Here is an 18,268-nt window from a genome sequence, read left to right on the forward strand (position 1 = left end):
GAAGGCACAGCCCAGAGGCCGGCCGGCCGGGGCCAAGAGCCACAAACCACAGTGTCTTCATTTCTGCACACCGCCTCCTCCACCAGCCTTGGGGTTGCCTGCCTGGAAGGCAAGGGGCAGGGGTGGGGACCCCAAGTCACGTCCTCCAGGACAGGCCACTCCCTGGCATCCTGGGGTTGGGGAGGGTGGGGCACACTCCGTGAGTCACGAAGCTTCCCTCTGCCTGGACCTGGACGGCACCACATCCGGGTGCAGGGAGGGGAGGGTGGCTCCCATATCACCCCACTTCGGGTCAACCTCTTTGTTTTCTCCAGCCTCCTTCTGCCCTTGGGGGCCCCTCCTTCAGAGGATGAAAACTCACGGACCCCAGGAAGCCACCCCAAAGCCACTGGCTAGGGAAAGCAGGCGGAGGGGCAGAAAGATCAAAAGAGAGCCAGATAGCTGACGGCTCACCCTACGCTTTGAGAGCTGGATATCCAGCTAAATGCTTCTGTTTAAACAGGTCGGATTTGGCCCGACCCTCCAAGGGGAGGCAGGAGAATGGGCTGGAATTTCCTCAGAGCTCACATCTGCAGAAACATGAGGACTGGACCAGTGCTAATCTCAGGGCAGACGCTTGATGCGTTTGATTAGGAAATTCCTATTGGTTATCTACCCCGTGCAGTCCCTATTCTAGACATTGAACACCAAGCAGGGGGTATGGGAGCGAGCAGGACGGGGTCCTTGCCTTCTCAGCCGCCATTCTCCATCCTCCGTGGGACCTCCAATGTGGACACAAGCAGCGCAGGAGGGAGCTGCTCCTGCCATTGAGATAAACAGGAGGGGAGATGGGGATTGGGGGGGTGGGGGTTGTTGCGAAGGAAAGACTCACACACACAGAGCTCACACCCACACCCATAAATCAGAAACAGGGTTGTTGTAGGACCCGTGCCCCTGTCTGCCCATCAGAAGAGCATCCCAGAGTCCTGGCTGTGCGGGTAACATTCTGCACATCCTACCTCATTCGGGCCTCACGATACCCTCATTTCATAGAGGAGGAAACAGTTTCAGAAAGCTAAAGGGTGGGACCAAAAGCAGTGAGTGGTAGAGCTGGGCTCTGGGACTCCCAGCCCTGGCTCCTGACCTCCCCTGGGCACCGGCCAGGCGGCTGGGTCTTGACCAGCAGAGGGCAGCAGGGCCCACAGAGAGGAGCCTTTTCCTAGGAAAGGGGAGGCTGGCAGGCGTACCAGAAAGGGTACCCTCCCACCGCCACCCTGCCTGGGTCACTATGGGGCACCACACCGCTCCCACAAGCTGCCACCTGCTAGCCATGCCCATCCCAACATTTTACTTAAGAAAAAACAAGCTCAGAGTGGCCAAGTGACTTGACCATTTGGCCAGGCTGGACAGATGTAGAATGAAAACGATGCTGTCCGGAGTCAGCTGCAGTGCTAGCGTCAGAACCTGGGATTAGGATCCCAGCCCACAGGATTGCAGCGCGTGGGCTGGAGTGAGATCAAAGGATATATCCTGGCAGAACAGTTTTTTTTGGGGGGGGGCTGTAACCCAGGCTTGCTTAATTTCCTCTGTGCTATACCTGGGGAGGCAGGTGAGGTCTTGGTCCCTCATTTCCTCTCTCTTGACCCCACCCCAGAATTTATAACATAGTTGTGGGAGATTATCAAAATACTTGAGGATGTCAAGGAACCGCAAGGGAGGGCTTCCAGAAAGTAGGGCACTGTGGGCTGGCACCTGGGAGGCACACCCCCACGGGGCCAAAACTATCCTGGGGGGCTGATAGGAGGAGGGAAGGGGAGGATCTGGAGGACACAGGCGGGGTGGGGAGGGTTCCTTTCTGCCGGAGACCCAGATCCTGTGACGAGGGCAGGAGGGTGCTGCGAAAGATCCGCAGAGTTGAATACATCGCCCAGTGTTCCCACCAGCTGAAGGCACTGAGTCATGTGACAAGGGGCTGCTTCCACAGCACAGGTGAGGTCCTTCAGCTCTTCCCTCTGGCCTCCCAACTGCAGACCCCCTGGGCTCTCCAACTGTTTTTAACCTCCCCACCCCAACTCTTCCCCCAAAGTTAAAAAGAGTGCTTTAGCGGTCACGTGCCTAGATTCATCGTGTGCAGCTTCCCTTTACCTCGCCTATATCCCTGCCCCCACCCCAGGCCGAGGTCCACCCTGACCGCAGCGTGGAGGGATGGACAGAAATGCCCCATCACTCCAGAGGTGACCTCCCAGACGCATCATGAAGAGCTTCTCTTTCCCGGCTCTCTGTCCCCACTCCCTCCCACTCCTCCCTAACTAGCTTTTGACTGTGTCCTACTTGTTGCATTTGTTTGTTTCTCTTGCCTATTCAGCCATTCACTACACAACTCTTTCCGGAGCACCTCCCAGCCTGGTACCCGTCCCCCTCCCTGGTTTCTTAAGTCTCTGTGCAGCCTGTCTGGGAGGCAGCACCCCTCTCTCTATGGAAGCTGGACCACCCACTGGATCCTCACTGGTCCTTAACCTTAACCACCAGTGTCAACTCCTCCTGCTGTCCCCCACACCTGAGACTTCGAATCTGGAGGAAGAGACAAAGAGGAACATTTACAATCATTCTGGTGACATGGGCAGTATTCTTTTCCTAATAAATATACCTACTATATATATATTGCATATATGCAAATATAGTAGGTATATTTGCATATATATGCATATGCATATATATTGACTCATTCAATCCTTATAACCACCATACAAGGTATAGTTGTCAACAGCTCTACTTTACAGATGAGGAAACTGAGGGGCAGAGAAGTTAGGAAACCTGGCTTGCCCAACCTGGGTCACCTAGGCACCCCACTAATGTCTCTTTTCTGTTCCAAGAGCCAATCCAGGATCGCAAGGTACAGGTAGGTGAATATCATTTTTAGCGGCTGCATTTATTTCTCTAGTGAATATTCTAGCAAGTTTTTTTTTTTAAATACCTATTGGCTGTTGTACACTTATTTGCATTGTTTCTAGTTTTACAAATAAGAAATCTTATTTCATAAGGAATGAAAAGAAGCTTATTCAAAAACAAGCACCGGTTCACACCTGGGTTTTGGCGCCAAACAAAACAAATAAAGCGATATTTCATAGTAGCGCTCATGGTCACTACTGTGCCTATTACCTGCTTGATGGCCCCACCCCTCCTCCACACACACCCTGGTGTTCAGATAAGGAAAAAGTTTAGGGGACTCACCCGCGGTCACACGGGGCTGGCTGGACGCAGGCTCGGCTCCTCCTGCCCCTAAATCCTGACTGGAGTGACTGGCGGTTCTCCAATAGAAACTCTCTACGGAAGTGCTCGTATGGCTCTTATCCAGAATTGTTAAAGGGAGTCCAGGACACCGAGAGTCCAGCAAACTAGAGAAGAAAGATTTTAGAGAAGGAAAACCTCCGGCTTTTTCCATCTGGTTTCGGATACGTTGATTTATTGTCAGATCAAGATCAGTAAACGTGTGGGTGGGGATTTGGCTTCCTCTTCTGTAAAGTGGTGGCAGTGCCTCCCTGGCTCGCAGCCTTGACAGTCATAAGAGGTCATGTACGGGAGGACTTCACATGGCACCCAGTGAGTGCCCAGCAGATGGGAGCCCAGTGGGTGTTCCAGGGAGGCCACTCTGTCATTAGTGAGCCAGAGAGCCAGCCCAGCGGGCGCTTCTGCAGATCTTCCAGCAGCTGCTGAAGGGCCTTTGGGGGCCGGGGAGGGCACGAGGGGAGGGGTGCTCCTCACCTCCGACCGCTCCAGTCCTGAAGGACGTTTTAGGACTTACCTCAAGCATCCCCTCTGGCGGGTCTATTCTCTACCAGCTCGCTTACCGTAACAAGGTGAGTGCTCTTAACATAGATGCAGAAAGTACAAGACTCTCAGAGATTTGAACCCAGGAAACCCAAGATCTAAACCCGTACACCTCGCTGCCCCCCCTCCCGCTCCCCCGCTTCCCCTAGAGGCCTTCCAGGTCCTCTCCTGTCCCATTGAGCATCCTGCCCCTGAACTCCTTAGCTCTAATGGCCAGGTCCCGTGCTCCGCCACCCAACAGAGAGATGGAGGGAGCACTTGGGGCAGGCAAATCAGGTGCCCCACAGAAGAAAAAGAAGAAGGGGAAGGCAGGAAAGGAGGTAGGGATGGGGGCGCCTCGGTGGCGGCTCGGTAAGTTAAGCATCTGACTCTTGATTTCAGCTCACACATGATCTCATGGTTCGTGGATTCGAAACCCTCATTGGGCTCAGTGCTGACAACTCAGAGCCTGCTTGAGATTCTCTCTCTTTCCCTCTCTGCCCCTCCCCTGCTCACTCACGCGCTCTCTCTCTCTCTCTCAAATAAACTTTTAAAAAGGTAGGGACGAGGGGCGCCTGGATGGCTCAGTCGGTTAAGCATCCGACTTCTGCTCAGGTCATGATCTCGCAGTTTGTGAGTGTGAGGCCCCGCGTAAGACTCTGCATTGACAGCACAGAGCTTGCTTGGGATTCTGTCTGTCCCCTTCTCTCTCTGCCCCTCCCCTGCTTGCTCGTGCCTGCAAGCTCGCTCACTCGCTCGCTCTCTCTCTCTCTCTCTCTCCCCTCCTCAAAAATAAATAAATAAACATAAAAATAATTTTTTTAGAGACACCTGGGTGGCTCAGTCGGTTGAACGGTTGAGCGTCTGACTCTTGATTTTGGCTCAGGTCGTGATCTCACGATTCGTGAGTTTGGTTTGAGCCCCACATTGGGCTCCGCACTGACAGAGCAGAGCCTGCTTGGGATTCTGTTTCTTTTTCTCTCTCTGCCCCTTCCCTGATTGTGCTGGCTCNTCTGTCTGTCCCCTTCTCTCTCTGCCCCTCCCCTGCTTGCTCGTGCCTGCAAGCTCGCTCACTCGCTCTCTCTCTCTCTATCTCTCTCTCCCCTCCTCAAAAATAAATAAATATACATAAAAATAATTTTTTTAGAGACACCTGGGTGGCTCAGTCGGTTGAACGGTTGAGCGTCTGACTCTTGATTTTGGCTCAGGTCGTGATCTCACGATTCGTGAGTTTGGTTTGAGCCCCACATTGGGCTCCACACTGACAGAGCAGAGCCTGCTTGGGATTCTGTTTCTTTTTCTCTCTCTGCCCCTTCCCTGATTGTGCTGGCTCTCTCTCTCTCTCTCTCTCAAAATAAATAAATAAACTTAAAATTTTTTTTAATTTAAAATTTTTTAAAATTTATTTTTGAGAGCAAGAGACACAAAGCATGAGTGGGGAGAGGGGCAGAGAAAGAAGGAGACACAGAACCTGAAACTTGATCCAGGCTCTGAGCTGTCAGAACAGAGCCTGCTTCGGGGCTCGGATTCACAGACCACGAGATCATGACCTGAGCCGAAGTCAGACGCTTAACCAACTGAGCCACCTTAGGCGCCCCCCAAAAATGTAAATATATATATGTGTGTGTGTGTATGTATAAATATATATAAATACACACACACACATATATATATTCATTACTTGTAATAAATGTACCAGGTTAATATAAGATACTCATAATAGGGAAACTGGGTGAAGGGGTACATAGAAATTCTTTTACTATCTGATACTTCTTTTTTAAACCTAAAACTTCTAAAACAAAAAAAGAGTATTTAAAAAATTAATCCAAGTAGTCATCAGGAGAAATCTTGTGTTGCTTGGACACCCTGTTATTTATGCCGGGGTAGGGCCCCCTAATCCCTCAGCAGAGGGGCCCAAACCCATGCTGTACGGTGACAGGTGTCTCGCTGGCAAAATGGCTGAGGGCAGGTCCCAGACACCTAGAGACAGCCCCTGGAGGCCGCCCTCAGAGGCCATTAAAGTTCATTAAATAAATGCACGTGGGCTCTGTAAGCCCGACCTGCCCCACCTCCGGGCAAGACAGATAAAATGCGTGCAATTCACACTGACTTGTGAAATTCAAGTTCTGAACTAGAGCAGAGACCCAAAGGGACCAGGGGAGACCTCCTGAGGTTTAAACAAACAGACTATGCCCCTGACAATAGAAATGTAAACAGCCCCTGATGGGCTTGCTCACACGTTTTCACTCTCTTTCACGCATCCGCCCAAGCCCAAGTTCCCCTGTGACTCCAGGAGTCTGGGGAAACCAGTTCATGTCAATTATCCAAACAATTTCAAATCAGAAAGTAGTTTGTCCCAGTGAACTCAATTGGGAGCCCCAGGGCACGACTCCCCACCCCCACCCCCGCCCCTGGGCTGACAGCCTGCCCCAGGGACTCCCAGTGGTGCGGGTCCAGGACGCTCCCAGGACCTCTCAGAGCTCACTGGCCCCTCTTCCCAGCCCTTGTCAGCAGACAGGATTAGGGCAGGTATTAAAAGCCTGCCGGGGCAGGGGTGGGGAGCGGGGAGAGGGTGCAGGCCTGTGTCCGGGAGGCTGAGGCGGCTGGAGCACAAGGCTTTGCTGTCCAGAGGCCAGAAGGGGTCCCCGAGCCCCCTCCTGACCCGGCCCCAAGCCTCCCTAAGCCTCTGGCCGAAGTTCTGCCCAGTCCAGCCTCACAGGGCGGTGGTCTGCGGTCACCTGTGCGTGTGGCCGGGCCCCGAAATAGAAGGGAATAGAAGGCCGTGGTGGAGGTAAGGGAAACATTCTGGGCTAAGACAGGCGGCGGGGGTTGGGCGGAGGGGCCCTGGAGAAGTTTTGCATCCGGGCTGGGGGTGGAGCAGGGCGACAACCACAGGCGGAATGGCAGCGGGACAAATGGAAGCGTGTGTCCAGGCTGCAAACTGATCAGGGCCCAGATCGAGACCCTTCACCTAAGGAGCAAAGGCCCACTTTGCACCCCCTACCCTGGCTCCCTTCCCCTGAAGCTGCTCCGTCAGCTCCCGCCAAGTACACACCTGACAGCTAGGACATCACGGTCACTCAGAGGCGTGGGCGAGACCCAGGACAAATCTCCCTTCGGGGCGGGATCCTGCCCCCACGGCCATGTACCCACTCTTTAAAAGAGGCTCAGCCCCCATCCCACAGACTGTCCGGACCCCTGAAGACCAGCCCCTCCTTGCCTGTCCCAACTCCCTCCTCTCCTCCCCAGGCAACAGACGGCTGCAGGCACCGGCCGGGATCCAGGTGAGGCTGGGGTGGGGGGGGGGGGGGTCCCTGGGCCTGTGAGCACGACGGNAGGCGCCCCAAGGCACCTCAGCTTCTGGCTGGGGTTCTCGCTCAGAAATGAGCAGAATTTCTTTTTTTTTTTAATTTTTGAATGTTTTATTTATTTTTGAGAGAGAGGGAGGGAGAGAGGGAGAGAGAGTGTGAGCAGGGGAGGGTCAGAGAGAGAGGGAGTGACAGACTCTGAAACAGGCTCCAGGCTCTGAGCTGGCAGTCAGCACAGAGCCCGACGCGGGGCTCAAACCCACGAACCGTGAGATCATGACCTGAGCTGAAGTCGGAAGCTCAACCGACTGAGCCACCCAGGCGCCCCAGAAATGAGCAGAATTTCAATTTCACAAACTTCTCATACCCATCCATCTGAAGATGAGAAAAGCTTGAGTCGTGTGCTCCAAAGTATCTCCAGAACGGCCCCCTGCGAGGAGCAGCTCTCTCTACGTGGTGCGCTGCCTCGGTACCAAGGAGCCGCCCGAAGTCACCCTAGGCGGGTGACAGCTAAGCTGCCACCACTGGCTGGGGGCTTCACACAGGCGATCGCTGTCCTCAGACTTGTCACAAGACGATGACCCCCCAGGTCCCGCCTCGGCCCCTGAGACACACGCTGCCAGCTGCTGCCTGACACTCAATGTCCTTAAGCAAACAGAAGTCCGAGAGGACAATGGACGTGGGGTATCTTCTGGCCGTTAACTCCAGCACGAGGGCAAGGTTAACTACAATCTGCTGAGCCCTGCAAGGGGCGAGGAAGGGGCACAAGGGGTGGGCAGGCATGGCTGCGGCGCATGGAGGGGGCAGGTGCCCTGGGCGGGCGGGAGGGAGGGGTGTGTGGGGCTGAGGAAGTGGGAGGCAGGGTGCGCCTTTCCCCTGCGGGATCAGACCACGCTGCTCTCTCTGCTTCCCACTTCTTGCTCCCAGGCTGCGCCCCGCCCCTGCCGCAGCAGCTGTCACCTCCCTCCATCACTTCTTGTGGCCTGTTTGATCTCCTCCACTGGACCGTGGTTCTGTTTGAGAGAAGGGGCCGCGTCTTCCTCGCCCTTTGCGAGCCTAGTGCTCTCCAGCGCCTGACAGGGCGGCTTCCACCTTGGGCTCCTCCCGTGTAGGGTGGGCGTGTCTCATCCCCTGGCCCGCAGCAGGGCCTGACCCTCTTCCACCCTGTCCCCCCTCTGACGCCCAGGGAAGCTTCCTCTTCACCCTGTCCCTGCACTCCACCCATGCCTGGCCGTCACATTCCCGGGAGAGGCCCTCTGCAGCCAGCAGCCCTCTGAGAGCTTCATTTTATGTCACTTGTCACTTAACACACACAGCCTTCTGTGTGTTAACAGAGCAGGAACACGACTTCACCCGTGTTTTTAAAGTTGATCTATTTAAGTCATCTCTACACCCAACATGGGGCTCCAACTCACAACCAGGATCCACAGTCACATGCTCTACCGACTGAGCCAGCCAGGTGCCCCAGTAAAAGCAACTGGCTTAAAAGGGCATCTCTGGAGCGCCCTGGGTGGCTCCTTTGGTTAAGCATCCATCTCTTGGTTTCGGCTCAGGTCATGATCTCATGGTTCAGGCGTGTGAGCCCTGCCTCCTGCTCCCTCCACACACTCTGCTCCTCCTCCTCGTGCTCATATGCGTGCGCGAGCTCTCTCTCTCTCTCTCAAAATAAATAAACATTAAAAAAATATAAAGGGCATCTCTGGTAGCCAGCGAAGGCCAGGAAGGCAGGTGAGATGCTGCTGCCTGAGGACATTTGGGGGGATAGGGTCCTCCACTTTCCTGCCTCTTTCCTCTCGCCTCTAAGCCAAGCAGGCTGCCTCCAGTCAGGCTGGTGCTCCCTGGGACCGGACCTTGGCACAGCTTTCTCTTTCCAGCTGGCCTTCCTTGACCACATCTGCAAGTTCAAATTCAAAACCCATCACGCCTAGAAAGCACTTGAAGAACATCATTCAAATCTGAGGATCTTTATGGGGCGCCTGGGGGGGGCTCAGTCGGTTGAGTGTCCGACTTCAGCTCAGGTCATGATCTCACATCCCATGAGTTCGAGCCCCGTGTTGGGTTCTGTGCTGACAGCCTGGAGCCTGCTTCAGATTCGGCGTCTCCCTCTCTCTGTGCCCTTCCCGGATTCATGCTCTGTCTCTCGAAAAATGAATAAACGTTAAAAAAAAAGTTTTTTTAGGGGCACCTGGGTAGCTCAGTCGGTTTAGGGTCTGACTTCCACTCAGGTCATGATCTCATGGTTCGTGGGTTCAAGCCCCGCGTCAGGCTCTGTGCTGACAGCTCAGAGCCTGGAGCCTATTTCAGATTCTGTGTCTCCCTCTCTCTCTGACCCTCCCCTGCTCATGCTGTCTCTCTCTCTCTTTCTCAGAGATAAATAAAACATTTAAAAAATTAAAAAAATTTTTGAACAAATCTGAGGCTCTTTTCTCCCTGGAACTGACTGCCCTCTTCTGATGCCCATAGTCCCTGTCCCAGGCCTGAGAACCCTTAGAATTCTCTCTCCACTGCAATCCGCAGCCCTGGATGCGGGGGCCCATTCCGGACTCCTGAGCGGCCCACATTCTATGTCTCTGCCTAAAGCCTTCTTAAGCGAGTAGCTGCACACGTGCAAGACAGTGAAAGTTCTAAGGAGTTCGTGGCCTCTGGAGGGATCCCTCAACCAATGACAGATGGCAGCTGGGGGGTAAGTGAAACTTTGAGGCCGTTTCTACACTGTCTCCCAGAGGCCTCGCCAGGCTGAGCCCCAGTGACGCGCCGCTGCAGCTTGCTGAGTGAGGCGCCTCCTGTCGCCACCTTCCCTTCCTTGTCTTACTTCCCCACTTCCTGCCAGTGCCAGCGAGAGGACCACTTCCCACCTAAACCACTTGCACTTGAATCCTTGTTTCGAGCTTTGCTTCCGGGTGAACTCAAACTAAGACACATTCACTTGTTTACATTAAGACCAGAGTCGGGGCACCTGCGTGGCTCCATCAGTTAAGCGTCTGACTCTTGGTTTCTGTTCAGGCCATGACTTCATGGTCTTGGGAGTTTGAGCCCCACATTGGGATTCTCTCTCTCTCTCTTTCTCTGTCCCTCCCCTGCTCTTACCATCTCTGTGTCTCTCAAAAACAAATAAACTTAAAAAAAAAAAAGACCAGAGTCTGTCACATTTGTCTCTCTGTCCCTCGTACCTAGCACATAGGAAACCGAAGAGATGAACAATGCTGTGGTTCTTCTGCACTCTTCCTTGGACTCCACATCCGCATAGGAGTCTGACAGCATTCTCAACCTTTAATCGACAGGACTGAACTCGCAGATTTAGTCAAGAGTTCTTGGTCCTTGGTCGCAAGCAACAGAAATGGACTCAGGCTAACCAGAGAGGAACTTAATCTAAGTGTGCATCTATGGTGGTGGAGGTGGCTCTCAGAATTTTCTGGGGGCTGAAGGACCACATTTGGGTTGGCAGGAAGCCAGGGAGCTTCACCCGGCTCAGGATCGGCATTCCAAAAGAGAGGGTCTGCCGGGTCAAACCTAAGTCACAAGCCATGTACCCCCCCCCCCACTACTGCATTGGATGAAGTGAAGAGGGCTTCCATAGAGGGAAGACGCCACTCTGCTCCCTTGAGACCACCCTTGAGGCCTTTCCAACCCTTTCTCTTCAACCCTTTGAATGGAGTTGAATGGGGACCACCAAGAAATGCAGTGTTCAGCAGCCTCTCTTCGTGCCTTTTCTCCTGCTGGCAGGGCGAAGCTTCGACTGCACGAGCCACCGCCACCCTCCTCATTCCACGCCCTCTGCCAAACACTACTGGTCTTTCTCTGCCTGGTTTCCACTCCTCTTCCTGCTCCTCAGTCACTGCCTCAGTCTAGTCTGTGACCATCGACCCTCCGCATTCCTGGTCTCACCTCTAGCAACAGCTGACCAGGTGCCCAGAGCTGGTATTACAGATGCTTTTCTTATCTCTGGCTTTGCGTACGGGACTCTGCCCTTCCTGGAGCCTCTCTAGTGGTTACTGGCCACCAACCTGCTCCCATCCTGGGTTAAACACACCACCAGATACTCCCCAGGCCCTTGGCTTTCTCTTCCTCCTCTGTCTCTACCACACACTGGCTGGGCCTTCCTGACAAAATGACTCAACGGCCTCTTCCATCATTCCATCCCATTTGAGTCTCTACTCAGATGCAAACACTTTAAAAAAATTTTTTTAACATTTTATTTATTTTTGAGAGAGAGAGAGATAGCATGAGCAGGGGAGGGTCAGAGAGAGAGGGAGATACAGAATCTGAAAAAGACTCCAGGCTCTGAGCTAGCTGTCAGCACAGAGCCCGACGTGGGGCTCGAACCCACGAACCGTGAGATCATGACCTGAGCTGAAGTCGGTAGCTTAACTGACTGAGCCCCCCAGGCGCCCCCCGAAATGGCTCTTTTCAAGGGCTGATTCCAAACACGGTGGAAGAAATCAGCACACGTAAGCCCCAGTCTTCAGGGGGCTTAGTCCAGGAGGGAGAATGAAACACACTCACTGGAGATTTTTAAAACACAAAAAGGTCATGCTGTAAATGCTACAAACCGGGTGGGTGGTTTCCGGCCCTGTGGGAATCCACAGGGAGGCAGCAGGGAAGGCCTGGTGCACATGTCTGGGGGCAGAGGTGGGGGCCTGGGAAGGAGGGAGCATGGCCTGAACCCATTTGGAGGGGAGGATCATGCGGGAGACTTCATTCCTTAGGGAAAGTCCCAGGGGAGGTGCCAGTTGCTGGCCAGGCCGTGTGGGAAGGTCAGGGCTGCTGTAGCCGTGGGAGTCACCGCCACCTACATGATACTTGAAGTTAGAATAAATGAAGACCTGCAGGGAAGGAAGAGCTGAGGGCTGAGGGCCAAGTCCAAGGGCAATTACGGAAGAGAGGCAGAGCTGACCCTGAGGGGGCCAGAAAACTCCTGTGTAACTATCAGGTGGGGACCGGTGTGGCCTGCTTTGGGCTCTTCTCCGCTCTCCTTCCTCCCTGGTCACAGGAGGTAGGCTCCCTGCGAGGACCCTACTGCTTCCCAAATCCATCCCCTCCTCCCTCCAAGGAAGTTAAGAGCAGTAAGACTTGGCCTATGTCAGAGAGAAAGGGACGGAGGTCGAAAGCTTCCCACACTGCCTGCTCCAGCCCTAAGATGATCCCAGGGGTTCTCAGGTGTAAACTGCATTAACTTCTTGCCCCCACACCCTCTGGACAATTGTGCACAACCTCTCCAGGTTCAGAGGCAGGGGTCTCAGCTGGGGCCACTCTCAGGGCCAGTCCTCCCTCGCTGGCTGCTCCACACAAGGAACCTCCCGCTCTCTTCCTTATTCTGTGTTTCCAGGTTCCGTTCCCAAGTCCTCTCTCCACTGACACCTTGCAGGCCACACACAAGCTCCGTTCTTTCCCGTCACACTCTTGTCTTCCCTCTGCTCTTTTTTTAAAAAAATGTTAACGTTTCATTTATTTCTGATTGAGAGAGAGAGAGAGACAGGGTGATCAGGGAAGGGTCAGAGAGAGAGGGAGATACAGAATCCAAAACAGGCTCCAGGCAGCACAGAGCCTGATGCAGGGCTCAAACCCACAAATTGTGAGATCATGACCTGAACCAAATTTCGACGCTTAACTGACTGAGCCACCCAGCCACCCCTTCCCTCTGCTCTTCAAGGAGGGTGCACACTGGCCATCTTTTCTTCCCGTTCGTTCTCATCCGCGCCGCCTCCAATCTGCCCTGATACTGCCATCAAAGGTGATGTCACAATGGCTCCCCATGGGGGAGGGGCTCTTCCAGTGGCATCTTGCCCCTCAAGCCCTCCCCCCGCTGACACTCTCCTTGTGTCCTACCTCTCCGGCCTTTCCTTCCCAACGGCTTTTAGGGGCTCCTCTTCCGACACTTCCTACATTCATTCATTCTTCGAGCAGGAAGCGGGCACCCACAAAGGGCCCAGAACAGGCCTCTTAGCTGTCGCCCTCTCCCTGAGAGTATGGTCTCCTCCTACGCTTAAAAAATTTTGTTTTAGGGGCGCCTGGGTGGCTTAGGCGGTTAAGCGTCTGACTTTCGCTTAGGTCATGATCTCGCGGTTCGTGGGTTCGGGCCCCGCGTCGGGCTCTGTGCTGACTGCCAGCTCAGAGCCTGGAGCCTGTTTCAGAGTCTGTATCTCCCTCTCTCTCTGACCCTCCCCTGTTCACGCTGTCTCTCTCTCTCTCTCCTAGAAATAAATAAAAATATTAAAAAAAAATTTTTTGTTTTAATGTTTGTTTATTTTTGAGAGAAAGAGAGACAGACAGACAGTGTGAGCAGGGGAGGGGCAGAGAGAGAGGGAGACCCAGAATCTGAAGCAGGCTCCAGGCTCTGAGCTGTCAGCACAGAGCCCAACGCAGGGCTTGAAATCACGAATCTCGAAACCATGACCTGAGCCAAAGTCGGACGCTTAACAGACTTGAGCCACCCAGGCGCCACCCCCTTCTACACCTTCTATGGGCCATCTCGCTCCTCCCACAGTGCAGTTGCATCTGGGGTCTGGGTGCGACTGCTCTCCTCTATCCCAGTCTCAGCGAGTGCGGTGCGATCCCCTCCTCTTGCCCCGCCCTTGCTTTTCTTGGATCCCTCCCACTTCAGGGGCTGACACAGCCCCTCTGCCCACACAGCCCCCGAGTGGGGCCAGACCCTGCGGAGCTGTCTTCCACCTTCCCTCCCCTTTCCACACCAGATTTACTGCCTGAGGCCATGGCCTCAAATTCTCTCAAATTGATTGACAGAACCTTAATTTCCCCCCCAGCATTCTGCTTTTGCAAGAGAGTTCTTCCTGAAACATAAATTTGACCCGTCTTCCCCTTGCTTTAGAACCACCATGGGCTGCCCCCGCCCTGAGAATACACTCCCAGCTTGTGGCAGGCTCTGTGTGGACCCGTCCTGGCCACTCTGACTTAGCACTCTCCACCCCGGACAGCCTGGGCTGCTGCTCCTCCTCCTCCTCTTCCTCCTCCTCCTTCTTTTTAATGTACATATTTATTAGGGGGGGTGAGAGAGAATGAGCAGGGGGGACAGGCAGAAAGTGAAGGGGACAGGGGATCCAAAGCCTACTCCGGACTCCACGCTCACAGCAGAGAGCCGGAGGCAGTGGCTTGAACTCACCAAACAGGAGATCATGACCCGAACCAAAGTCAGACACTTAACCAACTGAGCCACCTAGGCGTCCCCCCCCTTTTATTAATTTTAAGTTTATTTAATTATTTTGACAGAGAGTGGGAGGGGGCAGAGAGAAAGGAAGGGAGGGAGGAGGGAGAGAGACAGAGACAGAGAATCCCAAACAGGCTCCGCACCGTCCCTGCTGAGCCCATGTGGGGCTCAAACCCACAAACTGTGAGATCATGAACGATCTGAGCTGAAATTAACTGAAAGAGGCACCCAGGCGTCCCTGGGCTGCTTCTTTTTAATTACACAAATGTCTGTTCCCACTGAGGGCCTTTCCTCAGGTGGTTCCCTCTCCCTGGAATGTTTCTTTTTGTTACAGAATCTCAACTCCAATGTCATCTCCTCAGCGATGCCTCCCTGTTTTCTTTACAGAATTTATCTAATAAGTAATTTGCTATGGCCCTTCCAGCTAACTGTACGCTCAGGTTTATTTCACAAACTTGTATAGCACTTACACTATGTTCCAAGGTGCCGTTCTAGCACTGTGAGTGTGAACCCATTTAGATCCTGTAACCACCACCTATGGGGAGGGACTCCTACCCATTTTACAGATGAGGAAACTGAAACCCTAAGAGCTCTGTGGCTTGATCAAAGTGACATATCCATTGCAGGATGCAGCTGGACTGGGAATACAGACAGGGCATCTCCGGGGGCCCCGCCGGACCACCGCACCATGCTGTCTCTCAGAACAGCCATCTGCCTGTCACGCCCACCGTATTCCCAGTGCCCATGGCAGTGCCCGCTACCTAGTAGATACTCAATAAATATTCGCTGCCTGGATGACCAAATACCTGCTGGGATCCAAGAGGGCTCGGGGGTCACTGCGCCCCCATCTGCTTGCTGAATATGGTGCGAGAGGTCCTCTACGATAGAATTTGCAGGCTCGGCTCTTGCTGGCCATCCTGCTGCGTCCAGAGCATGTCAGGGATAGGAAAGGCGCTTCCCCCATTGTCCTCTTGGTTAACATCAAAACTCCAGTAACTTCTAAGCATCACCTCCTCCAAAAAGACTTCCTTCACTGGACACCCCTCCCCCCACAGCAGAATTGGCCCCTCCCACCTTTGTGCCCTCACAGTTTCCGGTACAGACTGCGCATATCTCCTGCACAGACCTGAATGTCAGAGGGCTCATCTTAGCTGACACCTGATGTGCATAGAGGTATTACTAGACCTTTTCGCTGTTTCCAAGGGTCTCACTTTGGAGGCTAATCTATATGGTCACCTGACCTCCCCACCCCAGACACACACGCATAACGTGGTCTCGTGCGCACCCACATTGCCATCAATGCTGGTGCCACGTACAGTGTCCTGCGCAGGCTGGTGCTCTTTCTGGGGNCAGAGGGCTCATCTTAGCTGACACCTGATGTGCATAGAGGTATTACTAGACCTTTTCGCTGTTTCCAAGGGTCTCACTTTGGAGGCTAATCTATATGGTCACCTGACCTCCCCACCCCAGACACACACGCATAACGTGGTCTCGTGCGCACCCACATTGCCATCAATGCTGGTGCCACGTACAGTGTCCTGCGCAGGCTGGTGCTCTTTCTGGGGAAGGGAACAAATGAATGATGTTAGATCTGATGGTTGAAAATGATATCAATTTGAGCAGTAGCAGAAAAAGCAGCGATCAGAAGACATGGTTTATAGTTCCAATTTCATTACTAAACTAGCTGCATGACCTTGGCCAAGCTGCTTAACATCTTTGGGTCTCAGACTGCCAGTTTTTAAAATGAACGCGTTGGATTAAATGACCTCCAAGCTCCATGCCAGCTCTGAGATTCTGTGACTCAATGCTAATGTGTCCTAACAGAGGGGGATCGAACAGACTCTAAGGAAGAAGGTGCAGCACCAGGATAAATGCACCCAGGAAGTCCTGGAAGAGGAGAGAGATATGGCTGTAGGTCCTCAGGTGTCCAGGAAGCACTTCTCTTCCCTCTTCCAGCCCCACCGACCTGTCACTGGTCTATGCACCTTGATAGTTTTGAAGTAGTCGTCTTTTTTTTCCTTTTCTTTTCTCTTTAAACTGTAAGTCCCTTGAGGGCAAGGTCCCAGTTTCATATTTTAAATCTTGAGGATCCAGGAAGATAGTTAAAAATTGGCATGTATTTTGTGGTTGATGACACTAATGGTCAGACAGAGATCCAATCACATGTGAGCTGATGGGTGACAGGTTTCATCAGAAGTACACTAGAGAATGAAGAGCCAGTATTGGAAATTAGGGACATTGTTCTCCTATCAATAGCAGCCAAATCATATGCCTGTGTATTAAAGAGCAACTTAAATGCATATAGAAAGAAATATGGATCCTTCAAGAGGAATAATGTGGATTCAGAGAAAGGAAGACATTGCAGATTCTACATTTATCTTCCAGCAAGCTGGATCTGAGACTTTGATTTGCCCATTTTTCTGGTTTGGTCGACCATAAAAATGCATAAAATATAGGAAACAGTAAATGAGTACTAAATACTGAAATGAAACAGAAAGTGCTTAAATATATGATAGACAGTCCTAACATTCATGCAAATATGATCATTCCTGCAAAACGTAAGCCCTCACCAATATAAACATATCCATTAAAAACATAGATGTTGAGGGGTTCTTGGGGGCTCAGTCGGTTAAGCGTCTGACTCTTGATTTCAGCTCAGGTCATGATCTCATGGTTCTGTGGGATTGAGCCCCGTGTAGCTCTCTGCTCTGTAAGCACAGAGAGTCTCTCTCTCTCTGCCCCTTCCCACCCTGTGTGCTCTCTCTCTCTCTCAAAATAAATAAATACACATTTTAAAAAACATAGATGTTGATAATCTTGTAATCAGTTTCAACAATAAAGGCTAAGTGTAAACATATAGCATCTCCCACATTCTTGATACCAATGAAATTATGCAGGGATAGAAAGTTTACTAAGGATGTGCAGCTCACCAACAAGAAGATAATTAGATCAATGGTAGAAGCAGATCTAGTAATTGTAACAAAATCAAAACATGAACTCCAAGCTGTGTGGCAAATCAAGTATAATTGCAAAAAAACACAACATGAACATCTCACCTTCAATGCTGTCAATATTTTCTTGTGGTCCCCCAGAGAGTGTGAAAATAGATTTAGCCAGAAAGAGAGAGACAACGGAATACATTTGGAAGTTTAAATATTTAGTAGGCATTTTGGAAAAAGAGAAGATTGTCATTTTGAGATTACACACTTCAGATACAATGAACAGTATAATTAAAGAGGCATTTTGGGGAAAAAAAGTTGACTGGAGATATTGAGTTTATGATGCCACATCGAAAGCTATATCTCTGATATGAACATCTCTAGGAAGCCGTAGAGATAAGTGGAGTGGGAAGAGTAGCTCACAAGAGAAGCTGGAGTAAAGAGAGTGATGAACTTGGCCTTAAATTTGCATCCTTACTTCCCGGCTGGGTTTGTAGTACTAGGGCTTTGTCTGTCACCTCTATCCCGACCGAAGTGACAGCTGCAGGAACGATTCACCTGCAACAATTGTTATCGCATCACTCTTTTTCTCCAGAATCTATGTGTCTCTCTTTCTCTATCAAGACCAAACCTGCCTGCAAGCGTTCCAAGCCCTTCGGTCTTTACATCTCTGTCTCTCAAAAGCATCACTGCCCCACTGTATTCATGGAGTCAATAAACACGGTCGAATGAATGCCAGCTATGCCCAGCACCGTCCTGGACAGCAGGCGATACAGCAACGAACGTGAACAAAATGAACAAATCTTCCTATCCCATGGGGTCTACATCCAAATGGAATTCTCTATCCAGTTCCTGTCACTTACATTATCTTCTGGTGATTGACTGTCATGATGACTGTTCTCCAAGCCTGTCACGTCTTCTTGGTATCTCCTCAGGATGGGAAGTCTTCAAGGGTAAAAACCAAACTTTCTAATTTTTCAAATCTTTTGTCTCCATATAAGCGCTCAGTTTAGTGTTGGGCACAAGGTACTCAGTAACAAAACAATTCCTTCATGTAGCGAAAAAAAAAAAAA

The sequence above is a fragment of the Crocuta crocuta genome, unplaced genomic scaffold, assembly GCF_008692635.1.
Source record: "Crocuta crocuta isolate KB4526 unplaced genomic scaffold, BGI_CrCroc_1.0 scaffold647, whole genome shotgun sequence".
NCBI classification, from domain to species: Eukaryota; Metazoa; Chordata; class Mammalia; order Carnivora; family Hyaenidae; genus Crocuta; species Crocuta crocuta.